Here is a 7,719-nt window from a genome sequence, read left to right on the forward strand (position 1 = left end):
TAGTAAAAAGAATATAAAATGACAAGTTAATATTTTTTTATTAAGAAAAGTGACAGAGGCCCTTGGGGGCAAATTTGCCCACTCTTGTTTGAATAATCCATATATCAGATTTTGATAGATGATAGATCTTTTCATTCTGTATCTACTGTGCACAGCACAATTTTATACACAGGTTTTTGTGTCTCACTGATGAGGGCTTGACAGAACAGGGGATAACAGGCTTGCTCCTATAAAAAGTAGTGACAGCCCTATGGATTTCCTTCGGATTCCATCTTTTAAATGTCTCATTCAGTGCTTTGCATGGATGTGAATGAGCACTATAGCCAGCAAAAGTCACATGCACAGTCCAGCTTCTTCTACAGATGCTGCCCTCTGCTCTGAAACAGCCCCTTCTGGGCTGGCTCACAGGGTGTAATTGCTCAGCTTCTCCCTGCAGGTCTGTTTGTGGTGTGAGTCTTGAGAAGATAGCCTGTTATTACTGGGTAAATAAAAAAGGCTAACCATGCGTTATGCACAGTTATGCTGATTGATGAAGTGACACAAATCTCGTTACTTGCAGTCAATAGCATGGATGTGACAGCTCTGATTTGGATTTTCTGCTTTCTACCATCTGCTGTAGATATTTCAGGATGCAAAATCCTGAAAGCAGAAACTGCTTCACCTAAAATGTCTCCAATGCTTTAGTGGTGGTGTGTTATCTTTTACAGGAAGCTGAATTAGCTTTCAGATGGAATATACAGGAAATCTGATGTCCCTAAAAAGCGGAATTCTTTCCAATGCCATTTGATAATTGCTGCTTTTAGGTGGATTTGTGAATTCAGGTTACTGAACACTAATAGATAGGTGTAACATACAGATTCTGTTACTACTTTGCCTAGTGTAATTCTTACATTTAGTTTCCTTGCTACCTGATATGCAAATGAAAATCCACATTTGGGAAAGCAGTGGAAATAATGGAAAGAAAAGTTCATTTAGACCATGCAAACCCATGGTTTATATGTGCAAAATTATTATCCTATGTAAATGTGGTCCTGGATTTCTTGAATATAACTTTCATCTTGGGTTATATAGATCTGCATTTCATTCCAGCATCTAGGAGCTGTTGATTGTACTCTGAGGTTTTGCTTTGCTGAATAAGCCTTCAAGAGCACAACAGCATGTACGACGCTTCAACAAGCAATACAGATTCTCAGTTAATTGTAGGAGGAACCATTAATCTGGCCTTCTTTTTATTCCCGTTCCTTTTCTTACGTCCATTTACCAAATAAATGGACTTTAATCCGAATAACTTGGGTCATTTAAAAGATGAGATTGTCTAGAGAATACACTTCTGGAAGGAAACCAGTCTTGATTTGCAGAGATCAGGAGATGCTTTCTGTTCCACTTTTCCCTAAGCAAAGAGGATAAATATCCTATAGGATTTGGTGAAGAGGTGACATTTTTTTAGAGATTTTAATGCTTCTTTCCTGGATCAAGTAACGGGGAAGCTGAAGGAGGAAAATCAGCTGGTGAATTAGTTGCGAGTTTGAACCTTGCATATGATTTAATTGTAGAAGAGGCTATCAGTATCAGTGAACATACTACTTTTCTATTCAACATCCTCAAAGATGAAAAATACATGCACTAAAAACCCAATATAGTGACTTTCACCTTTTGTAAGGGGAACAACATAAAATGAAGAAAACCAATTAAAGGAGCAGCTTGCAGGTCATGGAGGTTGTTTAAAGATGGTCTGTTAGATGCCTGGACAAAGTGTAAATACCCAGTTAAGAAAAAGTTTGTTTAGAAGTGGAAAAAAGCCATCCAGATTAAACAACAGTGTAAAAGATATTATTAGGAGTAATAATGGCACCTTTTGAAGCATGAATAATATGTAAAAATGGGACAAGTAGAAAGAGAAAAAAACAAGTTCTGGTAGCTGATTTTATATATATATATATATATATATATACAAAATCACAGCAAATGGATCAGGAAAGGTTTTGAGGCACAACTTCCTGAAGGCCTAAAAGCTGATGATGGAAACTTTCCCAAAACCTGGCAAGGCAAAGAGTACACCTGCAGGGCTGAGGTAGAGGAAGGGTGCAAGGGACCACGCGGGCAAGTGCAATGAATCTGTGCAGAAGAGTTCATGGCAGAAGTGGGACCTGTGCTGGGCTGAGTCTGAGGAGCCATCCCACATTGAGACCTCAGTAGAATCAATAAAATTTACAGTTACAAATTGCCAGGTCCAGATGCTTTTGCCCTAAAGCTCTCTGAGGACATTAGGTGTAAAACTGATGAACTATTATTGGTGGTATGTGATGTTTAAATATATCTTGGTAGCAGAGGGGAAAGTGGCAAACAACACCAGTCTTTCAAAGCATATAAGGAACGATGGCTGCACTGCAGGAAGCCTGATTTCTGCATCTGACATGGAAACAGGTGCTATGGCAAGGAAGGAATGGAAAGACTCAAAGACACACGGTACAGTGAAGAGGTGTCCTGAATTTTGCAGAGTCAAGGTAGGTGCACGGGACTGTTCTGTCAGTCTAAGCATCACATGCATGGATTTTTAGCAAAGCTGTTCACCAAGTTTTCTAACTGTCCTGAAGTTTTTTGTTACAGAAGAGCAATAAAACTAGTTAAAAGGCAGGAAACAAAGATGGTGATGAATTATTGGGCTTGAGTTATCCCAGCAAGAACTCTGTTGGGGTCTGTTCTGCTCGAGGTAATCATAAATGATGAAAAAGAGACAAAAAGGGAAGCCAAGAAAACAACTAGGCTGATGACACAAGATTGCTTTGTTCTGACAAATCCAAAGCTGACTGCCAAAACATACAGAAGGATCCTGCAGTCCTGGATGACTGGGCAATAAAACTGCAGATTAAATTCAGTTGCAATAATGCAAATTAATGCATAGAGGGGGAAAATTGTTTTATTTCTGTGCATGTTAGGCTCTAACTGTGCCATTGCTATGCAAGGGAGAGATCACAAATCTGTTCTGGATTGTTCTCCGGATACTGTGCAGAGTTCAACAGCAAGAAGGGCAAGTAAGGCACTGGGAATTATAGAGGAGGCATAAAGAATAAGAAGGAAAACATTATTATGAAGTTGTACAAACCCAGGATTTAGAAAGCCATCCAGTAATTTCGAATACCATGTTTATTTTTATCCTCCCTCAAAAAAAAGATGTGGTAGAACTAGAAACACTGGTAGTCAGAAATTTTGAATATTTATAAAGACGGTGCATGCAGCAAGTAAATATGTATGTTCTCAACATCTAAATCTTGAGACCTTAGTCAATAAAGATGTGCTAGAACTGTTTCCTACAAAGTATATTCATCGGAATTGATGAATGCTGAGAGTAATAGTCAGTTGTTATGACTGTTATTAAACCAAGTGGAAATTTGGAGAAATTTGGTCTAACGGGATTAATTATTGTTCCAGATAGAGTTCATGCATTTCTACCCACAATGCTTTTATTGATTTGTGCATTATTATCTGCTGTGAGAGAGGTGATGCATGATAAATAAATGGAGACAACTGGCACGGGTGGCCTTACATGAGGAGTTAAGTATTTGCGAAGGATGAAAGGAAATATTTTATTTGAGAGATGTTGTACCCTACAGATTGTAGCACTTTTACATTACTTTCTAATGGTCTAGCACTGTTTTCCTTGCTGTTTATTTCCACAAACACTGTCTTTGAACTCCTGCTATGGCAGGTGCATGCCAAGTGATACAACGATACTGTTCCCTGGAGTGTCACTGTTAGAGGGTCTAATCCCTTGTGTAGCATCACAGTAAATGTCAAACTATTTCACTGACATCTAAGGATGTTCCTAGTGCTTTATATTCTCATGTAATTTTCAGAATTTTCAGCACTGTGCTGTGCAAGAGTTTGACTTTTATATCAAAATAAAACAGAAATGCAAAGCAAGCAGCAGAGTAGTCATTTTGCAATACAATGGGAGAGAGGCTAGCTAAAATTAATTAAACTCAACTCAAGGCTTATATAAGCCAATAAAAATCTGGGTTGCAAAACATTGTTTAATAACCTTATTTGTTTTATTTCATTTTATTGATTTGCATAGTATGATTTATAAGGAATCCTCAGTTCTGGCATGGAATCACGTGATAAATCACAGCTAGATGAGGCAAATTGAAAGTTAATACAACATTAAATAATTGGAAATAATTGGAAATGTTTTCCATTCCATAAAAATGGAATGGAGATATGCTAAAGCATGCCCTAAACCGCCTCTTTCATCATGCTGTTACACAGTGTTAATATGTTATTAATATGGTAATTTTTAAAGTACTATACTGAATAGCACCTGTTATGGAACAATGAATGAATTGAGGAAAATGACATATAGAAACAAAGACTTTTCAGATGAACAATTAAAGGTCAGTTTATACTGCAGGTAAAGGTAAAATGGACATGGCCTGTGGCATTTGGACACCTGGAAATGTGAAGTGTCATTAATTTGCCAGGACCCTTGAAATGAAGCCCTGCTGACACACAAGTAAGGAAGAGTTGCAATTCAGCATCCTCTAAGGGAGACTGGGCTGCTTAAAAGCCCTAATGGAAATGTCTCAAATCCTTATATCTAAATAGCTCATGTGCAACGCTTATAACCTCAGCAGCTCAGCAAATCCCCACGACAAAGCAGTTATTTCTGTTCTGCAGTTTAGTATCAGAGGATGGTAAATGTATTTAAGGACTTATTTACCTCTTATAAAGTAACGAGGTACCCAAAGTTTTCTAGACACTACAGGTATTGTCATCATTCCAGTTCAGTTGCTGCTTACCTGTTATACAGGAATTTGACTGTCTGTTTTTCTAGTGGTATTTCACTGAGGTGTGACTTGCAGAGTCACGGACGTATCAGGTTGAACTGGACGTGCAACATGCATGAGAATTGAGTTTCTCATTAAGAAAACAGTTGCTTAGGTGAGTGGACATTTCTGTCCAATTGAAAACGTGTATAACTTTAAAAGATTTTGGGCAAAAAGCTATATGACGTAATTTATTTCTTATTGCTACCAAAATGAGAGAGAGGTGCTCAGTATATGCTTTGAATGAATCCTAAGAAAGAAAGTTGAAAAATTACTGAAGATGAAAGACAGAAAGAAGGCAACTTAAGAGATTTATTTTTACACATGTTTAAAAACAACCAGCTGTTGAAAGGTTTTGCTCTTGAAACCAGATTTTGTTCTTTTCACACCCAGTGTTTCTTCAGAGATAAAGAGTAATGGCATATTTTTTTATTTGGATCATTACTTGAAGACTAAAGAGATCAGGAAAATGTTATTTAAAAGACTTTTTCAAATGGGTTCAGGTTTGGTCTGGTTAAAGGCAGTTCTAGAAAGGAAATTTTCCTAAAATCGCTCTAACTGAAATAATGAAAAAAGAAGGCACTCAAGAATATATATCATTATTCACAGGTGCTTTAGACCCAAGCAAAATTATGGGTACCATACAGCAGAAGCAGCTTGTGGCAGCAGAAGAGTGTGGGAGTAATTCTGGTCCTGGCAAAGTGCACTTAGGCTTCTCTGGGAGCACTTTGGCCAACCCTGCAGTGGATTTACAGCTCCCACTGAGAGACAAACAGAATCTATGATGCTCTCTGAAGCAGCAGCAGGCCTAAACTAACATGTCCCAGCTGTCAAATTGGTTTGTTGGGATATTTCAAGACATAGGAAATGTGCTTACAGATACAGCATTTGTAGCCTGTTGTCCTTTGCCTGAGCTTCATGAGAAAGATCCAGCCTCCTTTTTGCTGGAAACACACCCATGGTTGCTTAATTAAAGAAGATGACAAGTTAAAGCCTCAGAGAAAATGCATCCGGGATATGTGTTCTGCTTCTGATTTGTACTCAAGGACAAGGCAGGATTGAAACCTGTGTTAGAGAACAGAAACAGGCCTTTGGGTGAGCAGGTGACTTAAACTGCCTACACAAATGTGAAAAGATGCTGTAAAATTACTACCTTTAGATACATATTTATATGTGTCAAGAAAGAGCGAAGTGCATTTCATGAGAGGTATTCTAAGGAAAATAGAGTTTGGTATTTTGTAGTCTGTAAGACAGAAACATGCCAGGTAGTGTTATTACTACTACATACATGAAAGTAAATAACAGATTTTCTTTAGTGGATCAAAAATTAAAAATACACCTTCGATTAATATATTAAAAAAAAAAAATCATTACAAGTCTTATGTAACAGTAGAACAGTTCTAGTTTCTTCATGTCTGTGCCATGAGAAAATTTTACAGCTTTTTGCAGAAATTCAAGGCATGATTACAAAACTCTTGACTTTTATCCTCTTCAGGAAAAGGCCTGGCTGTAAAAGCAGTGAAAATCACCATGTTTTGTTGTCTGTTTCTATCTAATGACAGTTTGGTGGCTGAGATTAGGCCGTCTGAAAACATCACCCCAGCTCAAGGTCTGTACAAATCACTGAAAACTGTGTGCTTTTTTAGTTTTCAGACACAGAAGAGAAGTCTTTGATTACTTAAAATTTTAGGATGATTCTCATAGTGCAGGGTTGTAATCTGTAGTGACGTTTTTGTGCTTCATAAATCCCCTCCCTTCTTAAAAGGCAGCTAAGGAAGCTCCAGGAGCCTGCTTGCTCTGTGCTCAACTAAGGGATCTTCAGCTAAATTAAACATTACATTCTCTAAGTGTTACTCAAGGGTGCAGGCAAGGGATAAATCTGAAATCGCCTAACAAAACTTGAAAGTGAGCTCACTAGAGGCAATCAAACCTCAAAAAAGCAATGTGCATACAATAAATGGTTTAAACCTCTGGTTTTCTGTATAGAACCATCCTCAGAGATCTGTAGCTCAACCTGAATCTAACACAAGTAACAAAAACGAACTTCAGTAAATAAGATTTTAATTTTTGAAAGGTTTTAGATACCCTTAGGAATATCTGTAAGAATAATGTTTGTGTGTAGAAAACCAAATTCTGTCCTCAGCAGTGTGGCTCTGGCCCCTACTGCATCCAGTTCTTGCACATTTTTTTCATATAAACCCTTACGGAGAATTCTAATGCAGAGACTGCAAAAACTTGTGAATTAGCAATATTTTCTTTATTCTCCTGCTCATTTAAAATATTCTCTCAAGCAGTTAATAATGTTTATTTGTTTGTGTTTTGATTATTAAAGTTTATAACATTTGAATACTTTAGAAAATGGGTAAAGCTGTTTTCTCAGTGCAGTGAAGAATGGAAATATAATAGCATAAATTAAATGAGATGTGGAAAGTGTATCTTTTGTTTTGTGAATCTGTTCATTTGCAATGGCTGAACTAGTTCATTTTGCATGTTGATAGAACGTCTACTTCAATCTTGGAAACCACGTACAGCAGATTTTTTTTCTTTATTAAAGGTGTCTCTTGCAGTACACACCATTAGCTTGAGTGGAAGATGGTATTGTCAAAGGGAAAGGTCCAGGGACAGATTCTGATTTGACTTTGCTTTGGATTATATATTTGTACACATCTGTCTGTGGAATTACTCTGGATGTTTACTGTAATTCACAAAGGCAGACTGCAGTGAAACTTTTTGCTGATTTCATATGTGCTTGTGAATATCTCACTGAATGATTCTTACATATGTAAGTACCACAGGTCACCATCTTACAACTACATTCCTACCTGGGATCCTCTACAGATACACCTCATCACATTTCCCTTTAGTTTGATCAAGTCAGTTATTACCAAGGTATACA

This window comes from Patagioenas fasciata, chromosome 7 (assembly GCF_037038585.1).
Source record: "Patagioenas fasciata isolate bPatFas1 chromosome 7, bPatFas1.hap1, whole genome shotgun sequence".
In the NCBI taxonomy this organism is placed as follows: domain Eukaryota; kingdom Metazoa; phylum Chordata; class Aves; order Columbiformes; family Columbidae; genus Patagioenas; species Patagioenas fasciata.